Genomic DNA, 14,687 nt, shown 5'->3' with positions numbered 1-14,687 from the left:
TACTGGAAGGATAATTAATAATCAGATATTCTTTGGCATTTTTTCCCTAGCAAACAGAATCCGGTGTCCATGCAGTTTTGTTTCCTGCTTTGCTTTCTTATTTCTTTTAAGCATGCACTAAACAGTCAGAAATGTGGCCTGGTCTTGAACCTCCTGTCAGTGCATATTCAGCCGTGATTCCAGTGTCTGTGTTCCAGGTATGCTCTTGAAACACAGACAATGAGTAGTTTGATGTTCTCTTTCATTAGAGGCAAGAGGGTGAGGTCATTTTTATCCTATTCACCCTTAATGAATCATATTGTCGTAGCTTTTTCTTCTGTAGCTATTTCTAGGAGAAAGGAGAAAAAATGCATAATTAAAGCTAATCTACAGTAACTCACGCGTTAGCTTTTGCCCTCGTGTGAAGGGTAGAAGGACAATAGCTCAACTGCCCAAAGTTTCAGCATTTGCCCTCTATCCTGGATCTTATTTATTCTTCTGGCTGTTTTGTGAATGGAACTACCAAAGCACTTTTAGAGGTTCCTGGATACTTCTGCTGGAATTGACACGCTTGAAGACTTCACTCACCTCAAAGATTCCACACGGATCAGCACGCGAATTCCCTAGACGGCAGTTAGGACGACCTCTTCGGAATGGGATACAACAAGAACAGGAGACAGGAACTGGTTAAACTTAGAGATGGAACCCCAGGAAACAGCATTTCCAGCAATGTCCTCTGCTCTGTAGCCAGGAAAGAGCTACTTCTCGTCTCCTAAGTGAGCAGCTGGAGACTGTGTGAGGTGGGAACTGAAACTCAGATCTAGACATTAATTCCTTCTGGTGACAGCTTTGCAGCGAGAGCTCCAGGTTTTCACAGTGAAATGGTCTCCATCCATTCTCCAATTTCAATGCATTTCCTAAATGACTTCTTCATTGGAAGGACTGTCATGAAGAAGGGAAGGCCCATTAAGGGAAAGTGTTCCCTTAGATCTCTGACCTAGGTGGAGACCTAACAATCCAGTTAGACTGTTCAGTCCCCTCCCAGGAAGGTGAGACCACCTCAAGTCATGCTAAAACTTGTTAAACATTCTTTAACAAGATGGTTTAATTTTCCTTCCCAGAATTCCTGCTTCATACTGTCATCTCTCCAGAGCTACCATAGAGACTGTTGAGTCTACCCAGCTTTCTGAGTTCTGATTCAAATAGGTGTAACTTCCTTTTCTTCTCTTGTCTTTTTCTTTTGGATGCTGGCCAGAGCTTAGGCATGCTTTCTCTAGTGCTTTGGCCATTTTATTCTTGGTCTAGAGCTCTTTGCCTATCATATGGAAGCTTGGCTTGTCTACTGCTTGATTGAGCTCCTTGTTAGCTTAACTCAGTTGACATGGTTTCTTTCTCTTTTGTCCATTTCACTTCTCCAGACAAGTGACTGAGATACATACCACTTGTTGCCTTGTGATTTTTCTTTTAAAATCTGATAAAGTTGCTTCCAAGCTTCATAAAATTAAAGTAATAATTAATTACAGAAGCAAAGAAAGATACAATGACAACGAGGTTGATTTGGGAGCTACCTCTATGCAGCTTTGCCTGCAAGACTTCTTGAGTTATTCAGAAAAGACTGCACTTTGTTATGCTTTATACTTTCCCAAGAGACAGGGCACGCCTTTCCTGACTCTTTGGGCTTCCTCAGTTTTCCTCTGAAGCTACTCCCTCTGCCCCACCTGACATCTTCATCTACAAAAATAAGATTTGCAACTTGCCAGACTTGTTGTTTTTCTCTCAAAATTCAATAAAATTTTCCTTGAGCCCCCTTTTGAGTCTTTTTAAAATTTATTTTATTAAAAAGACTAACAACCCATGAAATGGACCCAGTTTCCCACGTAAAACATGATGCCCAACATGGAACACCTCAAAATTTCCAGTAGCATTACTTATACTTACCCCAAACATAAACCACTGGGAGTCTCACCAAGTGCGGGATGAATAAATGAAGGAAAGTGCTTTATTCATACAGTAGAATATTATTAAGCTGTTAAAAGTTTGTAATGTGTTTGGTTTCTGAGGCAGGGTAAAGAGAAGGAGTCTGAGAGTCAACAGATGGGGCCTTGTTTATTAGTGGACATCATGAGAAGCAGTCTCCCTTCCAAAGGAAATTAACGAGTCTGCTTGGGGTGAGGTAGAGGAATCTGGCTGTTATCCCTTGTAGGGATCAGGTGAGGAGCTTAGAATGAGGAAATTCTTGCATCTGTAGCCCACTTTTCTTTCCTGTAGTCTTTTCTTTCTGAATTTGTTTTCCCAAGAAAGACAGAGTATCTTGGAAGACTGGCTATGTCAACCAATATTCCTTTCTGTGATAGCAGAAAATAGTTGAGCAAGGTCATTTGTAATCTTGTAGGATTCCTGTTTTATGTCTGTTATGGTAAAAGTAAAATCTTCAGGTCCCCAAGTGGCTACAGTGGGCAGTGGGCCATGAGACCACCCAGCAGGTCCCCAAAGTTGCAACAGGCAGTGGGCAGCAGGTCCTGAGCGCAGCCAGTCTCTGGCAGGCAGGGACAGTGTAGTAGGTGAAAGACCTCAATAGGGCAGCTAGTCCTAAGAGGAGAGTCAGATGGCTGGGCTCACCGCAAGACCATGTCACAGGTCTCTGAAGGCAACTGGTCCTGGACTGGGAGCCACACAGAGAGACATGGATAGGCACGCCATGCAGAGTGAGGTTGAGTATTTATTTAGTGGGTTATGGAGGGGAAAAGGAAAAGGGGGAGAAGAGCAGAGAGAGAGGCGGGGGGGGGGGGAAGGGGAGAAGTGGATAGAAAGGAGAGACAAAAGCTGCCTCTGAGAGAGAGAGAGAGGAAGAGAGTGAGAGAGAGAGAGGAAGACAGAGAGGGGAACACACACAGAGAGAGAGAGAGAGAGAGGGGAACACAGAGAGAGAGAGAGAGGAAGAGAGAGAGAGAGAGAGAGAGAGAGAGAGAGAGAGAGAGAGAAAGGAAGGGACTCAGGTTGGGAGCTGAAGATCAGCTTGCCTCAGTGGACTGAGGAGGAAGTGGGTGTGGCTTCTCTCTTAAAGGGACAGAGCAGACCATTACAATTTCCATGCTACCATACGAACCTTGAGCTCATGTTAAGGGCAAGAAGCAAGATGTAAGACTCAACACATTTTTTATTTCCAGTTAGGTCCATATTGGTAAGTGTGTGAAAGAGTTTCCTGGGAGACTCCACATGTGAGTGTGTGCACACAAACTCATATGCACACACATACACACACACAAAGATGTGCACACACACACACACACACACATCAGTTAAAGAATCTATGACATACAAAAGTAACTACTGCACCGAAGTCCTACTAGTAATTTCTCATTACTAGAGAAATGAGTTTTCATTGGTGTTACTATGAAGAATGTGAGTGAATGAGGAGTAACAGGAGCAGAGAAGTCTCAACAGTACCAGGATTGCTGAAAAGCCCACTCCCACACTGGTGACTATTCAAGACAACAGCATCCTAGGGCTCTCTCCATGACTTACAAACAGGTCGAAGGATCAGTCTCCCTGCAAGTTGTTCACTGTTCCTACAGACCCAAGGGGGGCCCTTGATGAATTAAGCAGATTTCTGCTTTCCAGGTCATGTGGCATTTGTTTACCTCCTGAGTCCCATGAATCTCCTTCTCCCCACTAGAGAAAAACTGTTCAATCTGGAGGAAGCTGACACACAACAGTAAGAACACAGAGATGTATTTGAAGGCGTGGTAAAGGAATTATGACTGGTCCCCAAAGCTACAGTTTTCCTCTTTGAATTGATAAAAATATTCTGAATGTTTTCTCTGTAATGGCTACATAAATCTGTGAGTATCCTGAAGTTCATTATGTCATTAAAGTGAATAATTTGTGTGGAATATGAACTATACTTTAGTAACTACTACATGGAAACAGCAAGTCAATGAAGGCAATAGGGAAAAAAACAGCAGGGGAAAGACACACACACACACACACACACACACACACACGCACACACACACCACACCAGAAAAGTGATCACTTCCACATGGAGATAAACAGTCTAGGTATCTAGTAAAAACTCTTACTGTATTTCCTTAGTGTAGGATGAAGATGAGCAGTGTCTAAAGCACGAAGCCTTTTCCAGGAAATTCTACTTCTGGCCACACTTATTTACCTTCATGCTAATCTAGCTGTGAATGGGGTAATTAGATTCTCCTTGGCACTATGTAGACAGAATAAATGTGTGTGTGTGTGTGTGTGTGTGTGTGTGTGTGTGTGTGTGTGTGTGTTGGGGGCAGGTTCATGGTTGTGTGTATTTATCATTTATCGTGTGATAACTGAGAGATGCAAACGTTATCAGGGAGCCTTGAGTACCAGCCTCAGTACTCCCTCAGGGTTCAGAATTGAATGTCTATGGCAGGCGAGGATCTGAGGATAAAATATTAACTCAAGTGCATTGCCTCTGCATCTTCTTTATTTTTTGTGCAAGGGGAAAAATGAAGTGAAAGGGGCACAGAGGAGAGGAAAAATAAGAAGAGTAAGGGGAACAAGAAGGAGAAGAAAAGTAGGAGAGTAAGGGGAGGAAGTAGATGCAGCAAAGAGAAGAGGAGTAAGAGTAAGGGCTAGTCTCCATGAGGTTTCTAGCTTTTTACAGAGGTAGTTGGAAAATTCTACAGTCAAGGACAGTGATAATATCATATCAAAATCACAAAATGGAGCAGGTAGAGCCTGACAAAGCTGTACTCTGGAAGGGGTGACACAACCCAGGATAGAGCCAGCATTCAAGGGGAAGTATCTGACATTACAACCCATTAGATAAAGTTACTTAACATCCCTGACTTCTGGATTCACCCCTTCTTTTCATCTAATCTCTTTGGTGATAACCTACTTTGGGGACACCAAGATTTGTTTGTTAGCAAAGGTGGGGCATACTGCCTTCCTGCTTAGTGTCTGTCTTCTATAGAAATTTCTATGTGGTTGGTTAGCAGGTCGTTTTGTGAGATTGTCTCTATGTAAATTTGACTGTTAGAACAAAGAATGAATGTTATCGCTCTAAGGCCTCAAGGTGTGGGGGAATGGAGCAAGGTCACTCCACTGACCCTGCAGAGGTTACACTGATGAGGTCTTCTGGGAATGAATCCCATTTCGAAGGGAAGAATCATGGCTTCACAAAGTTTTTACAGATATGACAGTGACTTTTCCAAAAGACAAGTGTTCCTGCAGCTCTGCAAAATGGGTTGTTCCATGTGGACATGATCTGCCTATTTGTCTGTCATCTATATATTCACTGTATAGTCTTGTGGTTTTCAACACAAACATAACTAAATAATAGGTAGTGTTGTTTGTTACCCATGTGTGCCAGCGTGAAGAGAACCAGTGTGAAGTGCACACCTGTTGAGGGGCCTATAGGGAGCTTCATGTTTTAAACTAGAGGTTTGCAGTACAGGGGGAGGATCCAGTTATCTCTTGGCTACTTGATGTGTTTTATCCTTTGTATAGGTCTTTCTTTAGCTAGAGAAGTAACTTTATTTTAGATCTTTCAATCTTTACTGATTATTAATAAAATTTAATGATCATCTATCTTTGAAAGTAATTTAAAAACAAAAGACATTTAGAAAAGGTCCTAACCCATGCTCTATGGCTATTCTAGGCTAATGCATATTTTGGTTCTTGTCTTCCCAGGCTTTGCTTCTTCCTCTATTCATCTTTATATACACTCACTCCTATGTTCTCACTTGCATGATTATAGATTCATTCATTTATGAGGTACTTTGTGAACACATACACACATGGAAACATCTTCCATATTGCTGCAAGATGAGATGCCTCCAAAGATTTTAAGAAAACAAAAGGACTTCACACACCAGTAACTCATCCATTGCCCTTCTGATCTGTAATCACCAACTTCTTGTTTTCCCTGGTCTCCATCCTTGGCCACCCTTACCCTACTCAAATCATCTCATTATGCTGAACAATTTAGTTCTGTAACATGTGCTTGGTGATATACAAAGACTCAAAGCCTTGCTTAAAACAATGAGCTATTTCTGTCCATTCTTCCCTCTCCAAGGAAAATTTGACAGAGGACCGACATTTCACTTCTATTCTTTCATTTGTCAATCTCTGAGTAAAATGGAGTAGTAGATGGATTTACTTTTCTTTAATTAAAAATGTGTTATCCCTTTATAAAGATTAAATGGTACTAGTCAAACAGTTTTTTAAAATAATGTTTTATTATCTAACTATCTGAGGACATCCACAGAATTTAAATATTTGCTTTCCAAAATTATGAGCAAAGTGTTTTGATCAATGCTTAAAAACTTTACTTGGGTAAAATTTATTCTTAAAAGTGCTTGACAATATGAAACAGTGCCTAATAAAGCAATCATAGAACTCTAATATGTCAGGTGGCATTAAAAATCCTTACTTTGAGAATTGTATACCTTTTGTTTGAAAGAGACTCATCATAAAAACACATCACAGACAAATTAGTGTAAAATGTCAGAGATTTTTTTATTATTTAAATATGTTTATCATATTTAATAGTTATAATATCATATCATATCATTAATATTATCAATGAATACCAGTAGACTTCCTTGGCATATTTACAATATCTAAGGAAACTCTTCCTGTCAGCCATTTTGCCTCATGTGTACCTGGTGATTTTTCTTCCTGGACCACCCTCTTACCACCTCAACTACTTCTCTTTCTACCCTCAATCTACATTTCTATTAATTAATTCTTACTTTTATTTTTTTGTAGACAAGAACACTCTATGTAAACAAGGACTCAGGTTGAGTTTAACTTGCTCATCTTCCTGCCTTCACCTTCCAAGGGCTGGAATCATGGGTCTAAGTTCCAAGTTTGTGTCTGCGTTACCTGTTTGGCAGAGATCTGGCCATTGCCTTCAGTTTTATTTACTTCTCCCACTTTACATTGTAGAAAACCATGTTTGTTCTTAAAACACATGCTACACTTTTACATTGCTTATTACATTCCTGCATGCTTTTCTCTTTCCCTCTCCAGATGCCGAGTTCCTTGAGGCAGAGGCCATACTCACCATTGCATCCCTGCTTCTGGCACATTGTCTAGGAAAATATTTGCTAAATAACACAAGAGCAAAGAACCTGGGAAGAGCCTATATGTTGTATGAGGCCACTTGTTTGTTTCTAGCTGCCTAGACCATGAAATAATCCCACAGAAACAGTATTAATGAAATCACTGCTTGGCCTAGCTTCTTATTAGCTCTAGCTTCTTATTGGTTAGCTCTTACATATAAATTTAACTAATTTATATTAATCTGTGTATCACCACGTGGCTGGAGCTTACCGACAAATTTCCAGCGCATCTGTCCCTGGTGGAGGCAACATGACTTTGCCTTTTTCCTCTCAGCATTCAGTTCAGTTTTCCCCACCTAGCTCTACTCTACCCTATCACAGGCCAAGGCAGTTTCTTTATTCATTAACCAATAAAAGCAACATATATACAGAAGGACTTCCCACACCAACAATACATAATATAGTTGTAATAGTTCCTTATTATGCTTAAAGACAAAGCCTTCTTGATTGATCTGATCTTAAGAAATGAATTGTGTTTGTCGTGAGAGGTCTGATGAAAGTGGTTAAACACATGCAAGAAGCTGGAGAAAAGATGCACTGGCCCAGTTCTGGAAAACCTCTATTGGGGATATTCCTTGTTGTAAAGGAGGTCTCTCTTCCTTCATCTGTTTTGACCAGAACATCCTAGGCTGTTCCTGTGTAGTTCTGGAAACTTCTTGCAGCACTAACTCGTGACTCTCAATAGTCTTCTCCATCAATCTCTGTGGGATGCAAGCCAATGGCAAATTTTTAACACCTCACATTAAAAAAATATTCTGTTGCTAAACTCGATGGTAAATGGAAAAGAAGGCCTCCATCTACAGGAATGTTGGTAACTCATTTCAAATAGAGTTGTTATTTCAAAACAATGATTATGCATGGAGTATTAAGTAAGACGCTATTTTAAATAGAGCTGTTACTCCAGAGTAATGAGTGTGTGGGGCATTAAGATGACACCAAACTCTACTCATATTGACTACATGCCATCAGCAGTCTTGTCAGCATTTTAATCATAACTTAATATTTGTAATTTGACAGCACTACGAACATTATTCGAAATGAGGTGATGAAAACATAACCAGCTAGAGAGAGTCTTTGGGTGGCTTAATGCTTACACAGAGCAGTAACAGCTAGATTATTCTCCTTTAGAGTGCATTGATTTTCTGTCTTTAGGGAATTCTAATTACCGTCTAGATAAAAGACAACTGGACCTGCTTCTTCTTAATGCTCAAATCTTCACACGTTGGGCTGCTTTCACATGCTATCTTCTTAAAACAATGTCTTCATTTGAGCTCTAGAGGACACATTAAACGGACGTAAGTGGAGCAAGTTACCTCCACACACAAACCAGACGGTGAAGCTGGAGCCGCGCACCTCGTATTTACAAAGCAGCTTGATAGGAACATCCAGTTCGTGGAGGGCACCCAAAGTACGACTTTTATTTCATATGTTCTAAAGGAAATTTTCATATTCCCTTCAGTGACATGCAAGAAAATTGCATGTCAAACTTCTGACTTTGAAAATGTCTCTTCCAGTTCCTTTCTTTGCCTTGTAGGTTTTTAGATCTATATCCTCATCTTGTTTGTGCAGACAACTGCAGGAATGTTCACATGTGGGAACAGCCTCCGTGTGCTTGCTTACTATCTTTGTAATGTCTGGTCCTCACCCCCTGACCTGATTGTGACTTTTGAGGTTCTCTATCCCCATTCATTTTCTTGCCCTGAATTATCCTCCAGTCCCTCATCCCTGGATGCATTTATTTGCTTTCCATGTTGTCTAAATCTTATCCCACAGCCATTTGTGACAAATAAGAACCTCAAGAATGGCCTATTTCTTTCTTCTTACTTTTGTTTCTGAGATTATAATAAATACGATTACATTATTTCCCCTTTTCCTTCCTCCCCTGCTGTCCATAGGATTCTCGGATTTCAAACTAATGGTGGCTGTGAGACTCTGCCTCTGTTTCCATCAGTTTCTGGATGACGTCTCTCTGATAGTAATTGTGCTAGGCACCAATCTATGAGTATAGCAGAAAATCCTTAGGCACCATTACACTGACATTTTTTTATTTCTCCAGTCATGTTTGGTTCTATCCTAGGTCTCAGGGCCATCTAGCCTCTGGGTTCTGAAGCTCCAGGCAGTGTCAGGAGTGGGCTCACTCTCATGTCATGAGTTTCAGGCTGGACTATCCGTTAGCTGGCCACTTACACAATCTCTAGACCACCCTTACCCCAGGACATCCCGTAGGCAGGACAGACTATAGGTCAAAGGCTATTTGGCTAGGTTAGTATCCCAATCACTCCACTGGAAATTTTGCCTGGTCACAGGAGATGATCAGTTCAGCAATGCATTCCCTCTTGCTAGGAGTCTTAGCTGGTGTTATCCTTATAGATCCTGCGAGTTTACCTTGAGCTAGGTTTCTACCCCACCCTGAATGCCTGCCAATTATCTCTGCAGTACTCTCCCTCTCCCTCCCCTCAACCTGATCCTTCCTGTTCCCATCTCCACCTGTGCCCAGTCCATCCATAAAATCTATTCTGTTTTCCTTTCCCAGGGAAATCCAAGCATCCCACTTTGAGCCCTCCTTGTTACCTAACCTCTTTGGATCTGTGGATTATAGCATGGTTATCCTTTACTAATATCCACTTACAAGTGATTGTATACCATGTTTGTCTTTCTCAGTCTGTGTTACCTCATTCAGGATGATTTTCTTATATTTCCATTCCTTTGCCTGCAAATTTAATGTTATTGGCAGCTGAATAATTCTCCATTGTGTGAATTACCATGCTTTCTTTACCCATTTTTTTTTTTTTTGTTTGAGGGACATCTAGGTTGTTTTCCAGGTTCTGACTATTATGAATAAAGCTGCTATGAGCATGGGTGAACAAGAGACTTTGTGGTATGATTGAACATCCTTTGGTATATGCTCAAGAGTAGTATAGCTGGGTCCTCAGGTAGGTTGATTCCCAATTTTCTCAGAAATCGCCAAACTGATTTCCAGAGTGGTTGTACAAGTTTTCATTCCCACCAGCAGTGGAGTGTTCCCCTTACTCCGCATCCTCTCTAGTATGAGCTCTCACTGTGTTTCTGATCACAGCCATTCTGACAGGTATAAGATGGATTCTCAGAGTTGTTTTGGTTTGTGTGTCCTTGATGGCCAAGGATGTTCAATATTTCCTTAAGTGTTTCTTGGCCATTTGATATTCCTCTGTTGAGAATTCTATTTTTAGATCTATACTCCGTATTTTTATTTGTACTATTTGGGCAGATTTTCAAAATATATAAAGAACTGAAGAAACTAGATGTTGTAGATTGGGTTTTTATTGCTGTGAAGAGCCACCACGACCATGACAACTCTTATAAAGAAAACATTTAATTGAAGGGGATTGCTTACAGTTTTAGAGGTTCAGTCCATTATCGTCATGGCAGGGAGCAGGGTGGCATGCAGCCAGATGTGGTGTTGGAGCTGAGAGCTCTTTACCTTGGCTCAGAGGCAACAGGAGGTGAAATGACACACTGGGCGCTATTTTGAGTATATGAAACCTCAAAGCCCTCCCCACCTCAGTGACACACTTCCTCCAAGAAGGCCATCCTCACTCTGACAAAGCCACATTTCCTAATAGTGCCTCTCCCTATGAAATTATGGGATTGTGGTGGCCAATTACTTTCAAACTACCACACTAGACATTAAAATATTTTTCAGTGTCAGAATTTGAAAATTTCCAGATTGGTTAAAGGGCTATGGTGGGACACACCTGTAATCTCCTTCCGCTAGGATGCTGAGGCAGGAGGACAGTGAGTTGAAGTCATCCTAGTCTACGCAATGAGATTCTGCCTTAGAACAGTAATAAATCAATCAACCACTGTCCTTATTTTTATGAGATAAAATTTGTCATTTCTAGTTATGACTGGCACTATTGTGTATGTTCAAGAAATCATACAAGCTGAGAAATATGTTAATAAAATTTTCCTACAAGTTTTAAATTTCTGTATTGGTAATGTGAATCACTCATTCCTGTGGCTTTGACTTTTGTCCTGGTGTGAGGCATGGGTTGACTTTGTTCCTTCTGTCTGCATAAGGCCACTAAGTGAAGCCTATCTGCAGGGTCTCCCACCACTCATTCCATGGCTCATCCTTCAGCTATCAAATTGTGTGCCTGCTCAATCTGTTTCTGTTCTCGTCTACTGTACCTTTAGCATGTCTACCCTGCATCAACAGCACAGACTTTTAAGAGCTATTACTTCCCAACAACTCTCTCTATATATTGCAAAGCAAAGACTTTTCACTTTACCTCCTGATCTTAGAATGTTTAGCAGATTTTGACACTTTGATATAAATATTAATTTGAAACAACTGGTCAAATTCCAAATTTATCTCTATTCGAATTGGAATTTAGACAAATATTTTGTCACTTTGACAGATAAATTTGGGGAAAGTAGCATCTTACAAAACGACCTTCTTCTGTATAAACGAGAGGCAGACCTTAAGGTGATATCCATCTGCGAAGGATTTCTACATAGCCTAAACAGTGAAAGTTCTTAATACAGGGCCCGCTGGAAAATACTTGAATCTTTGTGATCAAATTGTAAATGACCAGAATATAAACTAAAACAATCAGGGAAGTTTCAAGGTTTGTCTTACTGAAATAATGCACATTCCATTTCAAATGTGTACCTGAGTCTTACAACTGTTACCTTTAAAGAGAATCCTTTTCAGAAGCACAAATACATCTGGGAAAGCAGCTCTCATTGACCACTGTAATGTATACTGTTGCACCAGAGATAGTAAGATAGCTTCTCCTGTATCCAGACTCTTTAATCAACAGAACTCATAGCAGCTATTTTTTGATGTAGATGTCTAAGTCTCTAAGTCCCAGGACCAGCCATAGATGCATCATTTCTTCATCAGTGAAGGGATCCTACTACCTTATATTCTTCCGACAGTTCCTGAGGAGCAATGTTTCCTGCCACCTTCTGCACAGAACATTTACCAGAATTAAGAAACAGCAAAATAAAAAATAGTGAAATTGAAATTATCTTACTGTTCATCTCCTAACTTTCTTCATTTTGAAGAACTGAACAGCTGATAAATAGCAGAAAGAAAATGGGTGGAGTTTTGGATTGGGAAGCCATTAGGTTAGTTGTACAGTTTGAAGTATTATATTTCTATAATTGAGCTATCCAAGAAAATAATTCTACTAGGCTATTGATTCTGCTATTTCTCTGAATGTGTAGGAATGTTTGGTAAAATCACCTTTATCATTTATCCAGAGATAATTAAAACTTTGCAATCTAATTTGTATTTGTGATAAAAGCTACTTCCTTGAACATACTCCCCTATATTCCTTCTTCAAATTCCCTAGCCTTCAAATCCCAACTAAATGTAATATTAATCTTACCTCACTCAGAAATAAATGTGATTTCTGATTTTGCTGAAAACTGATCTGCTTTTCGCCTTGTAAGACAGTTGAGTTGCCTTTCCTTGTTACTACTGTAAGCTTGGATTGTTTATTTTGCACATCTACTGTTATATTAAGAGCAGATAAAAGATGATAATTGAAATGCAGTATCTATATCTCTCATAGTCAGAACAATAAATAACTTGGTCAGTTTGTTAAGTAGTAACAGGTCATCAGAGAGCAATCTGTTGACATTTATACATAGGCAAAATCATCAAACTGACATATTACAAAAGTCCAGCCCTAGGTGCTTATGTATGATAATTTTTTTCCATGAGACAGGGTTTCTCTGTAGCTTTGGTGCCTGTCCTGGAACTAGCTCTTGTAGACCAAGCTGGCCTCGAACTAACAGAAATCCGCCTGCCTCTGCCTCCCGAGTGCTGGGATTAATGGCGTGTGCCACCACCGTCAAGCATGTAAGATAATTTTAAAATGTTAATATTAATTATAGTACTTAATGCTCTTTCTCATGGACCAGTCGGCCTCAGCGGTGAGCAAGGCAGCTATGGCCATTATACGGACCTGCAAGGCAAGAAGAAGGAGGAACTGCTAAAACAACTGGACAATTTGAAGGTAGAGCTATCCGAGCTTCATGTCACCAAGGTGATAGGCGGCACCGCGTCCAAGCTCTCCAAGATATGAGTTGTCCGGAAATCTATCGCCCATGTCCTCACCGTCATTAACCAGACTCAAAAGGAAAACCTCAGGAAATTCTACAACAGCAAGAAGTACAAACCTCTGGACCTGTGACCCAAGAAAACTAGAGCCATGCACCACTGGTTTACTAAGCATGAGGAGAAGCTGAAGACAAAGAAGCAGCAGGGGAAGGAAAGGCTGTACCCGCTAGGCAAGTATGTGGTCAAGGTCTAATGGTCTAATGGAAGGGCAATAAAGTGCAAGTTTGGAATATATATATACTTAATTTCTTAATTTAAAAACATGTGAAACAGCTAGATGGTACATGCAAAACATAGCATACTGGCAATATAGAAAAATAAACGGTAGACAAGGTTTGATATTTCTGTAGATTAATGCAGGTTAATCCTGTTAGCCTTTTTAGCCTCCTGTTCCTGGGCCCCATGTAACAACCCTATTAGATTAGTTTTAGTATTATTTGTTTGTATTGTGTCTTCAACTTTGTTTTTGTCTCATAGAATTGTCTGAAATAAGCTCCAAAACTGTTTTTCTGAAACTGTTTTGAGAATCAGGACTATGGAAGCCTCTCTAATCATTGTTCTTCTTGTGGTCAGATCAAAAGTTGTCTCCTAGTTTGCTTTCAACCAAAGGCAATGTAGGGGAGGAAAGGCGTCATTTCAGATGTACTTCCTGGTCACAATCCATCATCAGGGGAAGTCAGGGCAGGAACCTAGAGGCAGGAACCATGCGGAAATGCTACTTATGGCCTCCCTCACTGGTTTATGCTCAGTTAACTTTCTCATACAGCTCAGACCCACCTCCTACGGCTAGAGCTGCTCACAGTGGGCAGGACCCTCCTACATCAATCATCAATCAAGACCTTCTCTTGCAGACATGGCCACAGATCAAGCTGATGTAGGCAGTTCTTCAGATGAGGGTCCCTCTTCCCAGGTAACTCTTGGTTATGTCAAGTTTCCAAGAAGGACTGGCAAGTTTCTTTAAAATTTAGATAATTTCCCAAGAGACAGTTGCTAAGTTTCTAGGGAGACTCCAGCTAGTCGGTGTGATTTTTTTTCTCCTAATATTGTCCTTTTTCTTATGAAAGCAAATTGTCAAAAGCTGTAACCCTCAGAATTTTCCTTCCTTTGGCCATTCACTCACTTTAGAGAGGGCTGGTGAAAAATCATGCTTCATGTTCCTGCGTGACATGGCTTCCTTTCTCTCGAAACAGCATCAGAGAACAACACAGAGAAGAAAACTAGGTACTGTGACTGAGCAGGAAAAATTCATATCCCGTGCTAGAGAAAGAGTGACGTTTGGATCCAGGCAGAACTACTTGGATTTCCTTGGTCTAGCAAGCTTTGTGAATTTGATTATTCTAATAAAATTTGTATTGGAAAGTATTGTAAGGCAAGAGAAAACAGAACAACTAAAGAGATGATTATAGGTGGTCTCATGGCTTGAGAAATTAAGGAGATTATGCCACTTGAAAACAGAATTATGAGACAAATTCTGAGTG

The 14,687-nt window shown here is 40.4% G+C and overlaps 1 pseudogene; it reads left to right on the top strand.

The window, feature by feature from the left end:
* The first annotated feature begins 10,849 nt into the window (after nucleotides 1–10,849).
* On the top strand, nucleotides 10,850–13,402 carry LOC125389735 (large ribosomal subunit protein uL29 pseudogene; annotated as a pseudogene).
* The last annotated feature ends 1,285 nt before the right edge of the window (nucleotides 13,403–14,687 follow it).

This window comes from Myodes glareolus, chromosome 26 (genome assembly GCF_982192425.1).
Source record: "Myodes glareolus chromosome 26, mMyoGla1.1, whole genome shotgun sequence".
NCBI lineage: Eukaryota > Metazoa > Chordata > Mammalia > Rodentia > Cricetidae > Myodes > Myodes glareolus.
This window is presented reverse-complemented; position numbering and strand designations above follow the sequence as displayed.